Source organism: Nothobranchius furzeri, chromosome 6 (genome assembly GCF_043380555.1).
Source record: "Nothobranchius furzeri strain GRZ-AD chromosome 6, NfurGRZ-RIMD1, whole genome shotgun sequence".
Classification (NCBI taxonomy): Eukaryota; Metazoa; Chordata; class Actinopteri; order Cyprinodontiformes; family Nothobranchiidae; genus Nothobranchius; species Nothobranchius furzeri.
The window spans coordinates 37,228,813-37,251,948 of NC_091746.1; the positions used below are offsets into that span (position 1 = coordinate 37,228,813).

General features: G+C 41.1%; 1 protein-coding gene across 1 annotated transcript in view; it reads left to right on the forward strand.

The window, feature by feature from the left end:
* The first annotated feature begins 3,058 nt into the window (after positions 1 to 3,058).
* The window catches only part of npy8ar (neuropeptide Y receptor Y8a), a 97,477-nt gene continuing 77,399 nt past the window's right edge, over positions 3,059 to 23,136 (forward strand). The window contains exon 1 of the mRNA XM_015976327.3: positions 3,059 to 3,669. The gene's annotated coding sequence lies outside the window, so the exon portion shown is untranslated. The remainder of the gene's footprint in view (positions 3,670 to 23,136) is intronic.

Below are 23,136 nucleotides of genomic sequence, written 5' to 3' on the forward strand. Positions count from 1 at the left end.
TAGCCTGAGCTGCACCACGACCCCTTTCACCCCCATCAGACTTACTTCATCCTGCAGAGAAGTTGTCACGCCCAAAGTTGGTTCTTCTGGCACCCGTCCTCGCTGATAGAAAGACCTCAGCCAAACTTGCCACTTTTTCTGCAGACTCTGGGGCTCGTTCTCGGATCCACACTTCCAAGTCAGGATTCACCATCCTCAGAAACTGCTCCATGATCATCAGTTCAGAAATATCCTTCACTGTGGACTGCTCTGGTTTGACCCACTTGTAAAACAAGTCCTTGAGTCGAACATATAGTTCTTTTGGTGTCTCACCCTGATGAATGTCCAGGGATCGAAACCTCCTCCTGTAGGTGTCGGCGGTTATTTCATATTTGGTGAGAATGGCATCTTTAACCTTGTCGTATGTGTAAGAATCAGCAATGTCCATCAGAACGTACGCACTCCGTGCTTTCCCGGTAAGTAGAGGAACCAGTCGGACAGCCCACTCCTCTCGAGGCCAGTGGCAAACCTGAGCCATCCATTCAAAAGTTGTTAGAAAGTGCTCAGTGTCATCATCAGAGGTTAGCGGAAGCAGCTTCGGCTCCCTCTGGGTTGCTGGTGGCTGGAACATCACCTGGCTTGGTCCTTCGTCAGGGTGGTCTCCTTCCTCATCATAGCCATGAAGGTTCTCCTCCATGTTGTCACCATCATGCTGCTGTTCCTCTCTCAAATTCCTCACTTGGGTCTGGAGTTGCTGAAACTGATGTTGCATACTCTTCCATCTTTGGTCCTGGCGTGCTGATTCTTTCTCCATCTCCCAGTCCCGCGTAGTTTGAGACAGCATTAATGATTTGACAAGGTCTGCAAGTTCATCCAATTTAGCATCAGAGCTAGCTGCAGTTTTAGCTCCATCCATCGCTGCTGTACTCTCCTGACTTTCTGTGCCATTCTTATTTTTCTTCCCACCTTTCTTCATCTTTGCCTCATTATTTCTCCAAAGCCCCACTCCTGGCACCACTTGTCAGTTTTGACCGGCGGCGGCACGTGGTTTGAAGGAGAGGCAAACAAATAAATCAGGTTGAGGTGGCTTTATTGCAACATGTTTTGTCACCAACACCAACATTCACTGCCTTTTATAACTAAGTGACTGATTGGAAGAAACCAAGAAGAGGGGTAATCAAAGAAAAAATGATTAAATAATATTTACAGAACCCAACCACCAAAATAATAAATGGTACCAAACATTTACATAAATACAAATCATACTAAATAAATCCAAGTTAAATCAAACAACAGAAACTAGGTTTCACATAACTCCTCTAAGAATCACCCCTCCTTATTTAAGCAGTATGATCCAGCAGCTTAAAAGCAGCACCTGGGACACAAACTTCCCTTTGCTGCCCCGCCCTGCTGAGAAGACACTACCAGAAAGGTGAGTGAAACTTTGGAGATTAACTTAAACACAAATTGACATTTAACTAACATTTCCTCTTTACACAGGAAGGGTGGCCAGTCCCCCTGCTTCTAAAGAATCTGTTACAAATGTCAAACAAAAATAAATAACTTCAATAACGAAACATTTTGTCTATAACTCAATCAGAAACATAACATAAATCATAATGAATGGAACCCCTGGTCTCCATTACACCGATCAATTTGTTTTTCCCTCATTTACCGTCACGGAGATAACGGCGCACTGGCTCTGGTGGTAATCAAGTTAAATTTGATCTCTTTCCAACAATTTTCACAAGAAACCAAAACAGTCAAAAGCAGGGCTTGTGTTGTGTTGACCGGATAGTTCCCGTATTTGACCGTTTATTTTGACAGAGAAAGAATAGAAAGAATTACCCCGACGCAAGCAGACAAATGGACATTTTATTCGTTATGCACATTGCAGATGTAACTAAAAGATTCCCATCTGAACATCTGAGCTGGACACTGCTCAGCGCAGCTCGCTGTCAGCGCATATGTGCACATCGAGCTGAAGTTGTGGAGATTGGCTTGGAGCGCGTCACAGAACCAGAGCGCATGCGGGAAGCTTCCTCCCACTGACGCAGGGGTCGGCAACCCGCGGCTCTTCCATCCATCTGATGCGGCTCTCTGTGCTTGTAAAATAATGAATGGATATTTAAATAAAATGCTTTATATTTTACTGCATTAATTTTATATCTGTAAGTCAATTCTATGTAAAAATTGTCTGCGTAAACTTGAACAGGCCCAACCCGGTCTTACTGTGAGACCAGGTTGATGGGTCACGCTTGTGTGTAATCATATGCGCTTTCTGAGCTGAAGATATGAGATTCTGGGCTTCTCCTCAGACGGCTCCTGGATGTGTCGCCACGTTGGAGACAGGAACAAGCGCTATTCAGCCAAAGTTTCATAATTAGGGAACATTTTCTAAGTGACAAGTCTCTCTGAAAGACAGGGTTTGGAAAACACTCGCTTCTGTCAGAGGAATCTTCCCGCATGCGCTCTGGCGCTCCAAGGCCCTCTCCACATCTTCAGCTCGCTGTGGACCTTATGCAGTACACGCTGACAGTGAGCTGCGCCGAGCAGTGTCCAGCTCAGATGTTCAGATGGGAATCTGTTCTTGAGAGATTTCGTGTTTCAATTTTTTTAATGAATTCGATTAAAAATAAAGGCGCCCGGCCCGTGTCCGAGGTAATTACACAGTCATTGGCCCGAAGCCCGGCCCGAGGGCCATCGGGCCGGGCCGACCCGAGGGCCTAGGGCTTCAGTGCAGGGCTCTACAAGGGCTTGTTCCGACGCCCACACAGTTTAAAAAAAATGCAAATGATGAATTTAGTCATCATTAGCAGTGAATGGTTGGATTTAAAATGAAGACTTTTCTCGTCAATGGCAGTTAATGAGTTAAATGGGTGAACCACACCTTTAAGTCTTTCTACAACAAACAACCAATAATCCTCCCTCCTTGTCTTGTAGGCTAATCGCTTCCTGGACCGAAATTCCTCGCCTCGTATTCAGGAAAAAACGCACCATCCAACTGCTTTATCTTTCATCACATCTCCCTCTGTCTCTGATACGTGTGTTTGTTCAAATCAGAAATGTCAGCAGAGTCATCCTCATCTGATGAAGCAGGACTCTCCATCCTAATCAGCTGTTGGCTTACACAGGATGGCCTGCATGACATCATCAGGATCTGGCAACCTACCAAATATTTTTAACCATAACATCTTCAGACAATTAAGGAAGGGTGAAACAATTGGGAATACTTTTGTTTTTTTATGTTATTATGTATGATAGCATAAAGGAAAAAGAACTTGGGTCTGGACTACACCTTTAAAGTATATTTAATTTTCTTCACTAGGGTTGGTCTAATACTGGAACCAGTCCAGTGGTTCTACACTGCAGGAAAGCAAATATTCTGGTTCTGTTCTGGTGAAGCTGCTTGGTGCATCTAGACCCAGCCGGACTGAAGACCCCCTTGTGATGTGGGTGTGACCCAGTCCATGTGCTGCCTTTGAAGGGAGCTGCTCCCCTCTCTCCAGAACATAGACTGTAAATACCACAAGAACCAGCGTCTCCTCTCCCGCCTCCAAACGGCACCGACTCTCGTGCACAAGCACGCGCAAACGCAGCGTCGGCTTGTCTCACACGGAGAAAACGCTGTCAGCAGACCCGACCACCATCCCTGGACGCAGACAGACGCGGATCGGACTTTCCGAACGGGTGAGTGCTGTCTGAACCGCAGCCAGCTGTTTGTTTTCTCACCCTGTTGTTCTGAAACGAGCGTGTCAGAACGTGCTACTGTTTCAGACCCCGGAGGTTCGGTCCTTTACGCACAGGAACTAGACGGATGCAGACAGCGGCTGGTTCTGAAGTGCAGGATTTCTGAACCACACTTAGCGTAATCAGAACTTTAGAAATCCAAATGGAGGAAACTTAAGATGCGTGGTTTAATTGGTTGAACCAAACAGTTTTTCACCTGGACTGTTATCAGTATTGTGAGTTTTGCGAAAGAAGAAGAAGAAAAAAAAAAAAGAAATGCGGATTTAATGGATATTTAGAGGTTGCCTAATTTACTTAGTATCAGCTTGTCCCTATAGTTGAAACAAAAAATGGACATTATGATCCAAAACTGGATTTAAAAATGATTAAAATTCTGATTATTTATTCACAAAACCCAAGATGGAGCTTCCCTTTATTTATAATAACCAGCTAATTCTTCATTTTTTCAAAACAAGCTGCTTACACACCACACAATGTTTTTGTTGGAAATATTTGAGGACAGTTGAATAAGCTGATCAGAACATCAGAAATCATTAATCACGTTTCATTTGCTGTGAATGTGTTTGTCAGACCCGTGAGACCTCTGGAGCTCTCGAAATAGTTGTGAATGTTTTTCTGTTGTCAGTAACAAAACACTGAACACTGATCAGGAAATTCAGGCTTTCGTTGGACCTATGGCTTCTGCATGTGTGGTGCATGAAACACAACTGGTTTAAAGGTGATCTGCAGAAGTTCCATTCTTATCAGAAACTACTATCTATGTTCTGCATTCTAGAAGACAAGATTAAATATATAATTTAAATTAATGAGCAGGCTCAGCTGAAGCACTCTTGTTTTTATTAATTTGGTGGTAAAACAAAGTTTTGGACCAGTGCACCTCTATCACTGGTTGCATGTGCAGGCTTTAATCATAAACAACTTGTATAACTGCTGCTCACACAGAACCATGTTGGACCAAGTGACCATTGCTTCTCTTCACTGTTGTTAGTTTGAAGTAAACTATACTATATTAAAAACTGGAATTAAATTATTTGGAAAGGATTTTAAGGCATAAATTTAACGTCACTTGTGTTTATGTGTGTTTTAACCATTAGCACAGCATCGCTGCTTCACTAATCCACCCCTGAAAATGATTGGCATAAAATCTTGGTCATGTAGAATGTGATCATCACAAATTAGTATTAACAATAAACTGGATTTTTATCTGTATTCTACCATAAATCTATCCTAGCTGGTGAAAAACTGTAAACGCAGCGTGTTGCAACAAAGTCCCAAATTGACAACATTTACTGTGACTGCTTTTCAACAAAAATGATTTTTTTAATGAATTCATTCCAGAAAATCTGTCAAAGTATAAATTCATCTGTAGAATTATTTCATCCCTGCAGCATTCTGGCTGAATGACTTCTGTGAAAACAAACAAACATGATCTAAAACAATGTGCAGAAGGATTCATGTATGCATTTTATTTTCAGATCACACAGTGATTCAAAACTAAATAACATAAGTGAGAGTTAGGAGATTAAAACAGGAAATTGGAGCCATGTCTTTTGCCACACCCTCACTGTTTCAATAAAATAAGCAATCCAGCTATTGAAATCTCTCACTTAACCATTTATTATGTGTTCTTGGTAATTTTAATGAAATAATAATGGACAGCTGAGCTACTTTGTAATCTGAAAACAAAAAGCTTTTTTCTACATTTCAAGCAGAAAGAAGTCGCTGACAGGACAATAATCAGGACCTGTACTGTTAATTAGGTCCGAGCAGCGTAAGCGCTGCAAAGGCCTATTGTTTTTCTAATGTTTATTTTTCTTCCGCCAAGTAAATAGGCTTTTTGGAGGCCTTAACATACCATAAAACTCAGGATTTTTGGACACATGTCAGGCGTGGTGTACAATTTTGTATTTTAAAGGTCCCAAAAAAATTGCAAAGAAAATGGCTGATTCGCTATAATGTGAAAAATACCCCCCTTCATAAACCTTAGTTTATCGTACAGTTATGAAATTTTGTACACTTGTAGAACTCAACACTCAACACAGAAAAGCCTCTTGCAACCATGGCCAACATCAAACAGGAAGTCGGCCATTTTGGGTTGAAATGGCAATTTTTTACCCGTTTTGGCCGTTTTTAGGGTCCGCTTCTGATTTTTTTACTCAATCATATTTCGCACGATCGTCTCGAAATTTGTGGGAAATTGCTCAGAAGGGATGGGCGATCAAATAGAAAAAATAAAGCTTACTTTTCATATATGCTGAGGGGGCGGGGCCAGGCCTCGAAGTTCGACTACTCGCAAAAAAGTATAAATGGCTATAACTTCATAACGGAATCGAATAGAGTTACAAAAATTTCTGTGGTAATTTGTCATCCACCCACAAACTAAAATGAATGGTCGGATGATGACATCACACAAGCTCCGCCCCATCAGGACCGAAAAGGTCAAGTTTTACTGTGATAGGTCCCAAATCGCCCCATTTCACGTAATCACCACAAATTTGTAGCTTGTAACTCAAGACAAGTGGGGGTTGCTTGACGTCATTTTATGGGAGTTTTTAAAAGAGGGCAGGGCTGTGGTGGCACGGCGAAATCAGGCATACCGCCATGGCCATACGTTTGCCTCCCATTTCATCATTTCTAAAGATATCGCCACGAAACTTCTGGTGAGTGATTCTAGTCCAGCCCCTCAAAGAATCTGATGTGAAAATCCAGTGAGCGTGTCCTATTTTCTTAAATAGCGTACCCTAGGACCATTAAAACTGTCAACCCCAAACCTTGCTTTGACTGAGGATTACGAAATTTGGTACACTAATGTAGTGTCTCAAGACCCACAAAAAAGTCTCTTGGAGACGAGCGCAAAGTCGCACAGGAGGGTGGCCATTTTGGTCCAAGTACTCAATTTAGTGGTTTTTGCACACGTTGTTTGGAGAATGATGCCCCGTCGCCCTTCTCACCGGTCACCTTCAAACTTCTGCAATATACTCTTAAGGCATAGGGAAAACGGGAATACTTTTGCCTCTCATTCCCTCAGTTATCATGATAGCGCCACGAAATTTCTAGTCTGACCCCCAGTAGAAATGGATAGGAGAAGTTGGTGGGTGTGGCCTATTTTCTGAAATAGCACCCCCTAGGACCATTAAAACTGTCAGTCCAAAGCCGTGCTTTGACAGAGGAACTCTTGAGGAAGCTACTAATCTGAGTATTGTGGTTTTGACATTCGGTGACCTCACCACTCTGACCGCAACCCTCCAGACCACCGTATCTCTCAGATACAAAGAACAGTTGCTACAAGATCTAGCTTCCATCATAACACCTCACATCCACCACATCACATCTCATTATTCTTATCTTGTCATGTATCATTAGTTTAGGAAAAATAATTAAATTCATTTTATAAACTATATACTGGCTCTTTAAACATCGTTTGTACATTCTTGCTGTGTTTGTCTTCTAATTCCATTTTTGGTTCTTTTTTAAACACATAAGATTGTCCTTTACCTTGCTGACGGTTACTGACTCTGTCTGGATTAATACAAAGTGTGTTTATGGTCCCTGAATAAGCAAAGAACCCTAAACACTTCTGATTAAACATTCAAAGATCAATCAGATTGATATTTCATATTTAAATGGAATATCACATCTTATTGGTCATAGTTAATATGTAATAATAGCTACAATGAGTTAGCAAGAAGAAGGTGCTACTTGCACTGTATCAAGTTAATAAGGTCACCAATCAGACATCAACATTTGTGTTCTAAAATGCTGTACCTGTCTTAATGCATTTATTTCTGATTAATACACAACTATGATAGATATGTACATGGCAAGCCTTCCAATATATGTGAATATATAGTCTGGCAATGACCCAGTGATGAATCTCAGTTGTGGGCAGGATCTACTGTTGTCTTTCAGGCTGTCTCTGCATAATTTTGAGCAATGAACAACGTGACATACTCACCACTACAGATGTCAGCCAACGTGACATACTCACCACTACAGATGTCAGCCAACGTGACAATCTGCCATACACCTAGTACCTCTATTGCTCTTGACTCAATGGTCCAAAGTTGATGCCAAAGCTGTTTTTAATGAGCCGCCATCATCTTTGTTGTTTTGCTCAATCACCGTAACATCCCAACCACCAAACAGATTGTGCACTGTGATTGGCCCACCAAATGGATAGAGCACTGTGATTGGCCCACCAAAACAATAGAGCGCTGCTTTTGGCAAAACATAAGGCTGGTCAGAGCTGCTGAAGCTCCAGTGGCGTCTGGCTAGACCGACGTGCAGACCACTGCTTCTGCAAAGGTCTGTCCAGATTTCTAGGCTAATGATGCAGCTAGAAGAAGTGAAAGCTTTGTTTCTGAAAACTATATAGAACAAGGTTGCTCTTTTTTTCTTTCTTTTTTTACCTGGTTAAGAGCCAGAGCAAGCGAGTGCAACTGTGAAGTGACAATTAAACATCCTTTGCCAGTCACAATGCAACTTGCACATTACCGTGATGTGTTCTTTTACTTTGAACATAGCAACAGGAGTTGTAAATCCTTATTACAGTGAAATCAAATTACAGCTTTCTCAAACTTTGTTATATTACTGCAGCTAAAGTGGTGTAAATGTATTACCAACTACTTAACCCTTGAACTTTCATGCCAAAAAATATATGCAAATTTCTGAGACACAGGAAGACAGAAGGACATATTCAGCATGGATATATGTAAAGGAATGTAGAGTTGTTTGTAAATATTTTTAGGCTGTTGTCACTTTACGACGTCCGCCTGATGGCAGAAGCTGGAAGGAGTGATGATGAGGATAAAAGAGGCAATCACAGGATTACAGGCATTGTACTATTGAGAGAGGAGTTTCAGATGAATCAATATCTGATGCGTTTCTGCAGTAAAGTTTTGTGTTTGGTTTTAATATAATTTTACCAGGCAGAGGTAATGAAGGTTCAACGAGTGAGCCATAAGCCAAAGTTTAAACATTAATAGATCGTCGCTGTGTCCTGCAGAGGTGTTTTAAAGTCAGCGCAGGTAAAAATGACAGAACCCTGCAGCATTACTGCTGTGTTTTCACCTGAAGAGAAATGATAAAGGCAACATGAATCTCAGCTCATGGAATAACAGGTAGTCTGCTTAGTAATCATTACATCATATGGTTAAGCAGTTTCTTTATTAAATAGTTTAGTAATGCTTAATAATTCACTTAGTAACATTAATAAATGGAACCTTACAGTAAAAGTCAGTTAACGAGTTGCCTGTATAAAAAAAACTGTCCTCTGAGCTAACAGACCCACCCCATTAATATAGATAGCCTTATTAGTGCAGCTTCACACTAAATCTGTGTGTTTAGACTTTATTATATTCAATGTTCAAAGTGACTTCCTCTAGGTTTTTTCTTTTTCTGTGAGGAACAATCTCTTAATCAGGTTCTGTTGCAGATGGAGATTATGAGGTTGTCTAACCATAGGTGTGTTTAGTGTTTAATGGTGAAGGTTGTGTAATTATGTTTTTAAGACTGAATGGGATTATTCCTAATACCAAGGATAAATATGTTTATTAGGATCAGCAGCACTGTGCTGTTTTAACCCATCCGATACAGCTCAACCCACTGAGACACTGACGTTGGGTCAGATGTCGTCGTTGTGCCGCTTCATATCTCAGTAACATTTTCACACAATAAAACTCCATACAGACCTCCGTTTTAAATCCTGCTCTCTGTCTGTCTCACATCCCCGTGGGTCTTTTCATCGCTTTCACATGCAGGGCAGAAAGAAGCATGTCTGTTTGGGTAAAGATATTCATTCTAATTTTGTTATTTTCATTTTGGTTTTCTAAAACTGCTCGCTGTCAGACTCAGAAGGAAACATTGCATTTGTTTATGGTCTATTTTCAGCAGCATATTAAACCATATGTGGTGCTCTAGTGTGTATTTCAAGCAGCAGTATGATGTGGGTCTGAGTCAAAATAACCTGCAGCATTACATATTGATGTTAATGAAGGAACATGTCATGCAGTGCTGCAGTCTTACTCATATTCAACTTTGAGTCCCCAGTATTTTCATTTACGGCAAAAAAAGTGTCTAAATTAATTAACCCTCTCTGGCTCAAAATAAATTTTGATAAAAGGGTGAACAATTAAGTCCTTCAGGGGTACTTCTGAGTTAAAGAAATGCTCATGAAATACGTATGTGGAGTAACCAGGTAGGTAGGTTTTAACTGTTGAAAATCTGCAACGCCTGCCTCCAGAGGGTTAATTCAACGTCATTTAGCATAAACATGAGCACATCAGCCTGCAGCAGTACTTGCAGTACAGTCACAGGTGTGTTAAAAGTTCATAATGTCAGAGTTTTATGCAAGACGTTTTTTGATCCACCACTAGATATCCATCTATCTGGTTTCATGTGTTTTGAAGGGGGAATGATGGTGCTATTGATGAATTTAAAGGAAGTGGCATCCTAGCCAATCACAGGTTTGCAGTCCCTGTTACTTTTGACAAACAGTTCAAACATTGGGTATGTTAAATGGTCCAGGACAGAAAAAACAGACAGCCTTATACATGCTTGTGTTTTGTTGTTTCCAAACCTGCCATGCTCTCATGTGTTGATTCTCTAACTTGGACTTTCTGCTTCGGTCTTTTTCGTTGGAACTTTCCTGCTTCATAATATCATCATTAATTTAGTCTCTCCTACTACGGTGCAGTGTTGTCTGCCATTTCTTAACTGTCTAATGTTATCTAGCTGATTTTGTATTACTTTGGCCTAGGTTCATGAGTCTGAGTCCATCTCCAGCTGTTCAGACAATTTAATCACAACAATTTAGTCTCCAGTGAGTTCATCTTTAAACACTTCACGGTTATAATGTTCAGCTATAGCCTGTGGCCTGCAATAATAAAAGTCGCATCACTCTCCCTGCCTTGTTGACGGCATATATGACTTTGTGCTCGTTGTACTTTTCTACACTGGGTTCACAAATGCAGCTTAACAGTTTCATATTTCATTTTAGTTTCACCAGTCAGTACCTAAACCCCTCAAGTGTCTCCATTTATGCTTCACAATGAATTCACCTGACCTTCAGTTTTTGTAGAAAAGCCCTCCAAGTAATTCATACAGGTTTAGTCCTGTTAAAACATAAAATCTGTTAGTCCATGTAACACATCCTGGCCAGTCTAAAGGGTTCTGGGAGTTAAACATTGGGTTAGGGTTATATTTATTGTAAATTTGGTGTATTTTAAATGTCGTGCTCTCAAACTGCTGTGGAGCCGCATCTGATTCTCATCCACTCAGGAATGAAGAAACTGAGATTCCTTTTCATCACACTGATGTGGCAGTAACAAACCTACAAATTTTCTCCTGTTTGATTTTACTGCAGGCTCTGCTTTCCATGGGAATTTCACTGATTTCAGGGTGAAAAAGTGTTTCTATGGCAACACTTCCACTATAGGAGTTCTGGAAATTTTCTGAAAGGGAATAATGAGGGAATACATGTTGTCTCTGTTGTCTCAGGTGTTGCGTCTCCATACAACTTTGACCCTTTCAGGACTTTACCCAGATGTCAGCATTTCACGATCGGTGCCAAAAGGCCTTCTCGGACATTAATAACTTTGAAAGTTTTAATTAGCATGGCTTAATTTATTTTCCTTCCATTCGTGTACTGGTCTAATGTACTCATACTCTTGTTGTAAGTGTAATAGTAATCTTCCTTTAATCGTGAGCGACAGTAAGTGTGGTCGCTGTGAGAAGTGAGTTTAAAAACAATAGCACTCATTTGCTTTAACAGTCACAACAGTTTTATTTTAAAGATACTGGCCAGAGGCAAAATTCATTTGAATGGCATGTGTAAAGAAGTATTAAAACTTCAGATGAAAAAGGTTTTTGGATTTTCGCGGCTGGAATTTAAAGAAAATCTGATGTTTTTTAAGTGGCGCGGGAAAAACAGAAACTAACTTCCAGTCTAAGCCCTGCGCATCTGGTGACGTTTCACAAGGCGCTCTGCTGAAACAACGATAGTAAACAATGCCTGACTCCGGTGTTTTTGCGTTAGCGTTATAGCAGAGAAAAATGTGTCATCAGTCAGCTGTGGCTTCTGAAGTCTCTGCTAGTCGGTCAGATGTGTTTTTTTTTTCTTTCTCTGGGATACCGCAACAAGAACGGATATTGGATTACTGGAGACGTTAACCGAACTCCGTGCCCTGCAGCTGGATATCAGAACCGGAGGTGCAGACATGCTTTGGACCGTTTCACTCAGAAAACCCGCGGCCCGATTGGGACACCGGGGAGGATTCTGTTCATCTTCGGAACCAAAATCGGTACAGTTTGTTAAAGTTTGTAAATATTTCATGTCTGTGCTCCACCGGTAGCTTTCAGTTAAGTTCTCAGCTGATTAGCTCCATCATATAGTCCCAATATTATTCAGTAATCTACAGATGAGAAAAATAATGTGTTGCCAGCTTTACCACTGGTTGTATTTACTGATAGAACATCGGAAAATATTTATCTGATTGATTACCAGAATAAATCTTCCTGATGCTAACTCGTTAGCTCGGATCGTTGTTTTCTAATCCAGGATGACACGGAGGTTCTACCTTTAAGGTGGTGATAATATGCTGTCATTTCAACGTAATAAAATGAAAAAAAAATATTATAGGATGTGGATGGGGAAGAAAAATAGGTGATCTGAGGTACTCTGAGAAGTATTTTCATTAGAGCAAGAAAAAGCCAACGTTTTGGTCATGTACGACCTTCGTCAAAGATGCTCTGAAGAAGGTCGTACGCAACCGAAATGCGTCGGCTTTTCTTGCTCTAACAAAAATAAAAACAATAATAATATAAGAAAAATAATGTGTAAAACCCACAGATGCGCTCACTTCCACCCGTTTTTGATTAATGTTTTTTGGAGTAAATTTATATTAATTTTAATCAAGTTTTTAAAAGTTTTTAGATGTTTCCTGAATTTACCAGTCTGGCTGTTCGCTGTTTGGTATAAAGATAATCCAGTTCTGTTTTAATTGGAATCTTATCCTCATTTATCTTTATGGAGGGCGTAATTGGATGTGATTCTACTGAGAATGGACATCTAATTACATATCTGTGCCATCAGTCATCATCTAAAGCCACTTAATCTTAACTCATTTTTAACTTATGCATACTTGGTGAATCCTAATTTTGCTAAGAATAGGTCCTAACCCTCCGCCTGGAGGCAGGCGTTGCAGATTTGCAACGTTAAAACCTACCTACCTGATTACTCCACATACGTATTTCATGAGCATTTTTTAACTCAGAAGTACCCCTGAAGTACTTAGTTGGTTGTCCTTTTATCAAAACTTATTTTGAGCCTGAGAGGGTCAAGGTCTCCCCTGAAGTTTTCAAAAGAGGATTTTGTTTATTAATGATAAAACAAGCAATCAAAAAGACAGCAAAACATGCAACTCAAACATCCAATCAAAGCCTAAAAATACTCTACAAGGCATTACAAAATCCTTCAGCATTGATATAAGCCAGATTGTTTAGAAATCTAGAGACAGTTTGGTCCGGAGGGAGAGTACCCACAGAAACACAGGCATCCTTAGGTCTCGTTCACAGGGCTAAATAATTATTCTGATTTTTGAACCAATGTTTGATGATATAAAGGATGTGCACAACTCTAAAAATAGTCTTATCAGAAATTCTTTGCACGTGTGGTGTACTAAGAATGTTCTGGTCAGCTAAAACGCATGCTTATATAACTCCTATCATAAATCGGGAATATTAAACATGTTGGATTGTCTTGTCTGATTTTCAACAAGACCAAACATATGTGCTACCTGTAGAATGTGAGCATTTGATTAGCCAATCAGAAAGTGAGGTAACACAGGCACGCAGGACGCTCCTCCTTTGTGAAGTCACGTTTCACATTGAGAGATTTTCCTTCTGACCAGAGAGTGGTCGTGAGTGGAATCGGTTTGTGTGTACTATTTGCTGCACAGCCGCACTGTAGAACTAAAACTAGTTGTCATGGTCTGAGTCTGCGTCTCCCCTCATGTTTCTCCTTATGTTCTCCATCCCTCTCTAGGTTCTGCTTTTGTGTCTCCTAGCACCCTCATGTGTCCTTGTCTGTGTCTTCCTCTTGTGTCTCCTGGGTTTCCCCATTTGCCCCCAGATCTTCAGCCCTCTAGGTTTCCCTCCACAGGCTTCCCCCTCCCAGGTCCTGTGCTCCCTTGGCCCCCTTTTAGTCACGCCCCTGTAGTTTTTGTTTCTGTAGTGTTTTCCTCTAGTTTCAGCTTTCCCCCTTGAATATTAGTTATGTTTGCTGCCCTTCAGGTCTTTAGGTTTTATTCTTAGGTCATTTCCCTTAGTTACAGCTGTTCATGTTATTAGTCTCTCAAGTGTGTTTTTTCCCATCTGTGTTTGAGGTTTTTCCCCCTCCTTAGATTATTAGTTATGTCCCTGCCCTTCTTGTCTTTAGTTTTTATTCTTAGGTCATGTTTGTTTCCTCCCTAATTAGTAATTGTGTTCACCTGGTCTCTCTCTCCCCACACACCTGCAATTCATCTTCCTCTCGTCTTCCCCAGTGTATAAAACCCTGTCTGTGTCTCTATGTTGTGTTGGTCCATTGTTCCTTGACAGTCTAGTCTCGTTCTCCTCTCTAGTTTCGAGTGTTTCTAGTTCTCGAGCGTTTGTTTTGGATTTTTGGTGTTTTGGCTCCCTGCCCTCGAGGATTGCTCCAAAATAAATTATTTTTATTTTTTCTTCCACCTCTGCCCCATTCATCACGTTCTGCATTTTGGGTCCTCCTCCTCCTCCACCAACCCATATTGTGACACTAGTATAGCTGTGATTTTTTTTTTATTACCATGTGTGTGAGCTCTATCTTGAAAATCGTCCAGCGATTTTAAAATCATACTGTAAAGAAAACTTTCTTGATGAGTTTAAGAATGCTGTTTGTAACCCTTTTTATTGACGATGTCAGAAGTTAGCTTACATCCATAGATCTTTGCTGATCTGAATAAATCCCATTTGCTGCAACATTCTTTATTCCTGGACTAAAACAATGCTATATGTCTTGTCTGTGATCCTGTTTGTGGAGTTTTTGGTGGGATGTTAAACTCTAGTCATGGAGAGAATGGTGTCTAGTTTGGGAACCTTTGGGTCTCCCGTTTACATTTTTGTAGATGACATGGTTCTGTTGGCATCAAGTCGTGACCTTGCGTGCACCGGGGAGGTTTAAAGTTTAGCGTGATGCAGCCTGTATAAGAGTTATCAGGCCCAGAACTGGTTCTCATTTGGAAAACAATAGGTCACTTTAAAAGGAGGCAAATAAGAAAACAAGGGCAAAATGCAAACAAAGTGAGACATGATGAAATTGACACTTGTGACTACACTGAAACCTGTAAGTTTGTATGACCGTCACACATTTGTCACAGTTTATCCATAGATCCTCTAAATGCCCCATATGGCCCAGAGATGAATTAAATCTTGTACACACAAGCTCAGTGTGATTCCAGCTGCATCCTATCTCCCCTCTCAATCTAGGGGCCTACTGAGCTTTTGATTTTCCATAACACATTTAATCAGCTTTGGGTAAAGGATATAGTTGAATGGTTCACAGCCACTCCACGGGTATTGATGACAGTAGTTTTATGTCACAAGCTCTTTATTCTGTACTTAGCAGGAGATTTAACTTCCACAATTCAGCTTTGTGCTGCATCAGTCAGAGGACAAGGTCGATGTAATCGCTGTGTGCTTGGCTTTCCCACATTGTGTAATGATTAGCTGTCCATGCCCGATGAGTCAGGTTGTTTGCTTTCTACAAGATGAAGATCAAGACAAAGAATTACCATTCTATTACTGTCAGAGTGACCACATATGAAACATCAAAATAAAGGTTCTTCATCCACTAATTTAAATATAAACATGCTTTCAGATTTTGACTTGCCCTTTGACGTCTTCAGAAAACAGTTTAAATTACTAAACAAATTCATCAAATGTCAGTCAGCATCAAATATAGTTTACTACAATCAAGAGTTAAATTTGTATTCCAGCACAAACCGAATGTGATTATTACCAGAGGTACACACTGTTTGGGCTTCATGGTTTCTAACACGATCTAATCTGTAAGAGAGAAACCAGTGGTGTGAGTCATTTCCTCGTTGTGCTTCAGAGAGCATCATTTTACAATGATTTAAAATTTAAGCAGCTCCATTTAGTTTTTTCCATCACCACAGTTTTATTTCACTGTTCAACTTGCTAACTTGGATACTCTGGTTGCCTTTTATCAAATGTGAAATGATGAGATGAACATTCGAGCGCCATTCCGTGTGTCTGACTTCATAGAATCCGAAGGGAATAAAACCCCATACATAAACAAAATAGTGTTTGTTTTTAACAAGGATTTAACATTTTTCACTCTTAACAATGTAAGCATTCTGAAAAGCTCTCACTTCTTCCCTTTGTTTGCTGTGGAGGCCAGCTTCATGCTGTAGTGATTCATGATGGCCGTGACTCTGCCCCCTGGTCAATCTGCCGCTCAGAGCCTTGATGAAATATCTACAATTTCAGGCAATTTCATGGTCAGAGCAGCTCTGTTCTTGTATTCTTAGTGTTTTTTTTTTTTTTTTTTTTGCATTGTTTCTTCAATGAAGGTCTCATTTACGTAGCATCCTGTTGCTCAGACTTGTATTTGACTTTTCTGGGAGGTAAACACATTTTCTGGAAATAGTCTTTAAAGTGTGTGTGTGTGTGTGTGTGTGTGTGTGTGTGTGTGTGTGTGTGTGTGTGTGCGCGCGCGTGCGTGTGCGTGTGCGTGTGTGCGCGCGTGTGCGCGTGTGTGTGTGTGTTCTTATTTTCACTCAGTTGAGAGCTTCAGGGTCTATTTGAGAATAAAATTGTCACGCTTAAGGCCCTGTCCACACGTAGCCGGGGATCTGCCAAAACGTAGATATTTTTCTACGTTTTGGCCTGTCATCCACACGAAAACGGAGTTTTTTCACACGAAAACGGATCTTTTTAAAAACTCCGGCCAAAGTGAAGATCTGCGTTTTCTCCGTTTTGGGTGTCTGCGTGTGGACGGACAAAACCGGAGTTTTAAGGTCCGCAACGTCACTTTCCGCGACAAAAAATGCTGACATCATGTGTGCGACCTGTGTTTACACTAGCCGGCATCACGGAAGCCTTCAGAGCTGCGCTCTGTCACTACCCGATCCATCAATTGTCCAAGCGCTTTCTGCTCGTTTGTTTTTGCAAGCGGAATTACTGCTCCTTGTGGAAGACCACAGACGAAGGACGAGGTTAAGAACGGGGGAAGTACTGCCGCCTACAGGTCTGGCATGTCCTTAACAACGTATTTATCCGGGTACGTGTGGACAGAGTTTGTTTTTAAAACGAGGTGGTGTGGATGCAAGTTTTTGGAGGGGCGGATATTCGTTTTTAAAAACCCCGCCTACGTGTGGACTAGGCCTAAGTTTCAGAGCAACTCCCAAAAGTGCCACTCTCCACTGCTCATTACCCTGATTAGCTGCACCTGTGCTACTGTGTTTAGCTACCACGCCGGTTTCTTTTGCTCCCTGCCGACTTGCCTGTTGTCATTTATGTCTCAGAAGTCCAGACTTTCTGTGCCTAATTTTTGATCTTCTGCCTCATCTCTAAGTTAAGATTTGTTTTGCTTGTCTTGTGCCTAAACCCTGATGTTTTTCATATTTGACCTTGTGCTTGTTTTTTGTGCTCTGGACTGAATCCCACCTTCTCCTTCCTCCGATACTCATCACCTGCAAATAAACGCCCGGCTGTGAGAAAGGAAATGAAGTGTTTCCTCTTAAGCTGATTGTCAGTCTGCAATTTACCTTGATTCACAACTCACCTGCTGTTCATTCCTCCGCTGATCATCTTCAGCCCCTATTCTTCCGGATGCCTTCAGTGAAGCACAAAGAGGAAAAACAAATGGATGTAATTAACTCACAGACTGTTTCTGTTTGGAGTTATATGCTCAGATGTACTGGGAAAAACATTTTCTACTTGGTAATAGTGGTAGTAGTTTTGCCAAAACTTAACCGGTGAGTTTTTGTAACAGTTTCTTAAAAACAGAACATCAAACTGACAGAAAATGAATAAAGTGTGAAGGATTTTGTAATAGGTAATGTGACCATGTTGGTGAAGCAAAGGTGACTTAATCTCACAACTCTGCTGCAGAAATTTACAATACAGGGAAAGACGTTAGATGGTAAAACTGGTGTTTGACTGGTTTTACATAGGGGCTAACCCAGGGGCGCAGATAGGATTTTCAAACTGGGGGGGGCAAAGTTTCGATGTACCCTCCCCAAACACACACACACACACACACACACACACACACACACACACACACACACACACACACACACACACACACACACACACACACACACACACACACACACACACACAAACTATTGCAAGAGCCTTAACTAGAGCTCAGTCAGTTTGTGTAATTTCCTCCGATGGTTTACGTAAAAACTAACTATTATATACGTGTTTGAAGCCCTTATGCAGTGGAACGCTGGCAACAAAGCTCTGTCTGATCAACACTATAAATGATAAATGATCTGCACTTGTATAGCACCTCTCAGAGTAAGGACTCCAAAGTGCTTTACACTACAGTGGATCAGTCATCCATTCACACACATTCACACACTGATGGTGATGAGCTACGATGTAGCTACAGCTGCCCTGTGGCACACTGACAGAGGCGCTCCACTATTTAGTTCAGTCATTTGTTATTCTCCCAATCAAGTACTAACCAAAACCTCAAGCTTTATGCAAAACATTTAATGATTTTCAGCATACCGATCTTTACAGAAAACATAAAAGCCCTAAAACACTGCACATAAAATACATTTAAATAACAATATTCACTTATCACTTAGAGCAGTAGTTCCCAAACTTTTCAGCCTGACCAACAGATGTTCCTTCTTATTTTGTCATTCATAAATTTTCATCATATTTGGAAAGTTTTAATTTATATTTAAATATATAAATCTCTTTTTAAATTTTATATTTTACTTTTTTTATGATTATGTGGCACACTTGACTTCCATACTTAACGCATCGCCCTCTTTTTTACGGCTTTTTTTTTTACATTGTCGCTATGTCTGTCACGTTTGCGGTGTTTTACCATAGTTTCTACATCCATCACGTCCCAGAGAAGGTTAAACCAACATCAAACCCAACGTTTGGAGCATGTAAACTCCACACACCTCTCGTGCAGCACCAGCTGTCTGATGCTGCAGCAGCGTCAATCTTCCCGGCTGGATGAGTAAATTTCTTCATCAGAGTCAATATTCTGCTTCATAATCAGAGTCAGTCATTACCAGACAAACTGATCAGTCAACAAAAGACCAGACCTGCAGGCAATTATACGATTTATCTAATATTTGCGATCTTCATGCTGCACACATCTCCTCCTCTCCCCAACTGGGAGCCTCTCGGCGGGAGGCGTTTTTCAAACTCTAAAAACTCCCAAACTTTGCTCAGCCTGAAGGTTACACATCTCCACTATCATCTGGTGTAAAGTAGTAACTTCATGAGGGATCATATTTGTAGATGAGAGTTGTTAAAGTCAGCAATGAGGCTTTGGCACTTTTAACGAGTAAGTCCCAACACTGACAACAACGTACTAAAACTAGAACCAACATGCATAAACAGACAGATCGGTCCCACCTGCTTACACTGTTGGTCTTTTTTAAATACGCAGTAATCGTTGCTTGCCTTTTTCGCTTCATCCTGCATCCTAGCAGCAACCACTTAGACACCTCTGGAGTCGGTGTTTGTTTACATCATGCTGCATTCACTGTAATTGGAAAAAGGAGCTTCAAGCGCTAAACCTCAGATTTTGTTTTCTTTCTGGCCTTAGTTGGGGGGACGGATCGGGGTCGATCTGAATCTGGGGGGTCAGATCCCCCCCGTCCCCCACCCTATCTGCGCGCCTGGGCTAACCATGAAGCAAAGAGAAAATAATTTTCTGTTCAAATAGCTGACCAATAATTTTTCAGTCCTCACTACTTCATTAGTTTAAGGACAACCCAACATGAGAACATGAAAATCTTTGTTCACTCCTTTGCAAAACCATTGGTTTTCTCTGTCATTAATGTGGACAATTCCAATGTGTCCCAAACCCATTTAAAGATTTAGCATTGGATTTTTCTTAATCATGGATCTGGTCAGCTGGTCTCTAAATGCAATTGTTTTTTCCACTTTACAAATGGCAAAGGGAACGCCTTCCTGCCTTGATGGAACGCACCTAGCTGGATTCCTTATGGATTCCTGGAACAAGGGAAAGTTTACATTTATGTTGCTGCTGTCCTTGGAGGATGTTGAAGATACTTACATAAATGGATTCATGATGAACCGAAGCAGATGGGTTACTGGCATATTGGAAGATTCTGAAGCTATTGGGAGCAATTGGCAAGCTGCCCGAGCTCAAAGAAAGGATGTGTCGTGTTGTAAACATTCAGACTCATGAACTGAATTGTGCGAGTTGTATCTTCTTAGCTGCAAACTGGCTGTGGTTTCAGAATTTGTCCGCAGAATCGAAAACAGCTTTGAGAAATTCTCAGTTTGGCTTGGTGGAAACTGATGCCTGATTCAGCTGTTTACAGGTGGCTTGAGAACAGGAAAGGACAGAAGGGAGAGAAAAAATGAATCTGTAGCCTGTTCCAAAACAAGTTGCTGTTTTCTGAATTTGGCTACCCAATCTCGACCTTGACGCCTGAAAATTTTCAAAACTCCGAAGGAGGTGGATACAGAAGGATGCACTGCCCCTCCCTCCCCCATTCCTCACATGGACCTGTGAACTCCTTGGATCAGTTTTCCAGGAATTCGTATCATTACATCCTAGACGAGAGACCCACGTATCACTGATGCAACATCATTGACTGTTAAAATACTAGACAAGCCCTCTGTGACATCACCCATGGATTTCTGAAGGGCTTGCTTGAAGCCAAATGGGTGGTTTCCATCTCTGCCATCTTGGCCAAGTAACTCATGTCATCACTACCGCCAAATACAAAAATGAGCTGAGAGTGGGGCTGTAAGAGTGGGAGCAAATGATTGACACCCATCAAACTCTGAGCCGATGTAGCTACAAGCTAACCCAAAGCTAACCTGATGCTAGGAGCGAAGGGAGGTACCTACAAGCTAACTGAGCCAACCCAGATCAAACTTGATGCTAAAACGGGGCTAGGAGTCAACTATTGACCGTTAAAATACAAGCGCAGCTTCAGACCACAGCGATCAAAGCTGGGTGCCCGGGCCACATGAGCCCATGTCCCTCTCCTCCGCAGTGGTCAGAGGTCCTCTGGCCTTGTTGAGGTGGCCTAACCCTGGCTTCAAGTCTTGGTACCCAGCCCTACCAACGTCATATTTCAGCCAGTTTTGACAAAGCAGTGTTATGCTAAATGCACAAAATTGACCCCATTCAACCAGCAAAATAAAGTACAGAAACATAATTGTACTTACTAATAAAAATGAAGCATGGATTTCTTAGATGGTCTGTTAATGCAATCAATACCACAGCTTGCCATTTTTGGCCAATAATTCTATGATTAACATCCGTACATGAATATGCTGAGGACACAACGAGAATCATAATGGCTCTGTTAATGTGAGGCCAGGCGGAGGGGTTCCCCGAAGCTAGCCACTAGCTCTAGCTCTGACAGCTCATGCTACCTGTCAATCAAATCTAATTCTTCATAATTAAAAACATTTTATTACATTTAAACAGAAAAGTTACAAAAATAATTCATCACCCTTAGAGTTGTCATGACTTTAAACTTGACATATTAAACCTAAAATGTTTTGAACCAGACTGTAAATATCTTCATTCCTGCTGTGAAGTTGGCTTGTTTAACATGGGAGTGAATGGTAACTTGCTCTTTTCTGGTGCCAGCTCCTTGTGAATAAGAAGGGAACTGCAAGTGTTGTGACTTCCTGGTTGGCTTCCATTTTGGCTGGACATGTCACAGTCACACCCAGACCCCCCCATGGTTTAAATGTTCTCCGCCTTCCCCTGATTCTTCTTCCCTCCCTGAAAGCCACGCTGATAAGCTGCGAACTGTGGGTCTTGTCTTATTTCTTTGTCTTTGGTTGAGTTGGTCACTTCCTGTTATCGTTGAGTTGCATTGAGTGGAAATTTAGACCCAAGTTAATGAAACCAAAAATACAGAAAAACAAGGCAGAAATTTCTACTCAATAAATCATAAAACAACTTACAGTTTATAAAAAGCTTTTTTTTTAATATATGTAAAGATATTTCATCACACCTACCAAGTAAAAATGTATCACATCGTGACTTGTTTTAGAAGTTGCATCAGCAGGAATCAGCAGGAAACCAGAGGAAGGGCGAAGAAAACTTGGATCTTTTACTTAACATGTTTTGATGCATAAGATCTTTTCTTTTCATTTTCCCCAAGCCTCATTAAACACATCCTCAGACCACTGCTGTAGCGTTCTTGTACTCCTCGGTTCATGCCTCAGATCAGCTGCATATTGCATCATCTTTAAAGTTGTCTTCATTTCTTTTGAAATTTAAAAGTATTGTATTATTTAAGAGACTGTTGTATCTTCAGTCATATCTATTCATCTAAACTTCCAACTCACCCGTTGTTCTACATGGGTGGTTGCACTTTTCACTTTAATCTGATTCTTCAGCATTGGAGCTTGATAGTTTTCCTCAGTGTCTTAGCTGTTCCTAGAACCTCAAGCAGACATGTCTACGGTTGTTCCTGAGATCTGTTGGAGCCGCTCTCACAATTTGGAGGTCACAGCCTTGAGTGTGCTGATGACCACTAGAGTCACTGTTTGTTGACCACCATAATATCTGTTTGTTTAGTCGTTAAATGTTTGTCAGTCTGGAACTGGAAGTCTCACAATATCTTTGCCCTGTTGTTCCTCATTACCGCTGAAGGATCCTTCCACTTTGATGGTGGAACCTCTAGTCCACACTCAACACAGCTTTTCCTGGACATAACTCCAGGGACTAGGGTCATTTGTGCACACTTCACCTGCTTGTATCTTACAACCTGCTATATGAGCTGAACTGTCTCAGGGGCATATTTTGAGTCTATATCCTATATAGTGTGGTAGACCTCATATTAGGTTCTATATGGTCCCTTATTGAGTCCTTCTTGGTGTGGTAGACCTTATTGCTCTTTTACTGCCGTGATTAATACCTCTGTCCAGCCTTTTCTTGTCACTGGTAGGATTTCTGCAAATCAACCTGTTTGGAAGATCGGAACATTCTCAGTGAATTGATGTCGCATTTCGGTCATAATGTGAACAACCACACAAAAAATGAATTTACTCAACAACAAAAAAATTTTCGTAATTGAGCATCAAGGCCTGCAGTGTGAATGCAGCCTTAAGCCTGATTTATGCTTCTCCGTCTGCGTCAGTGCGGGGACACGCAAC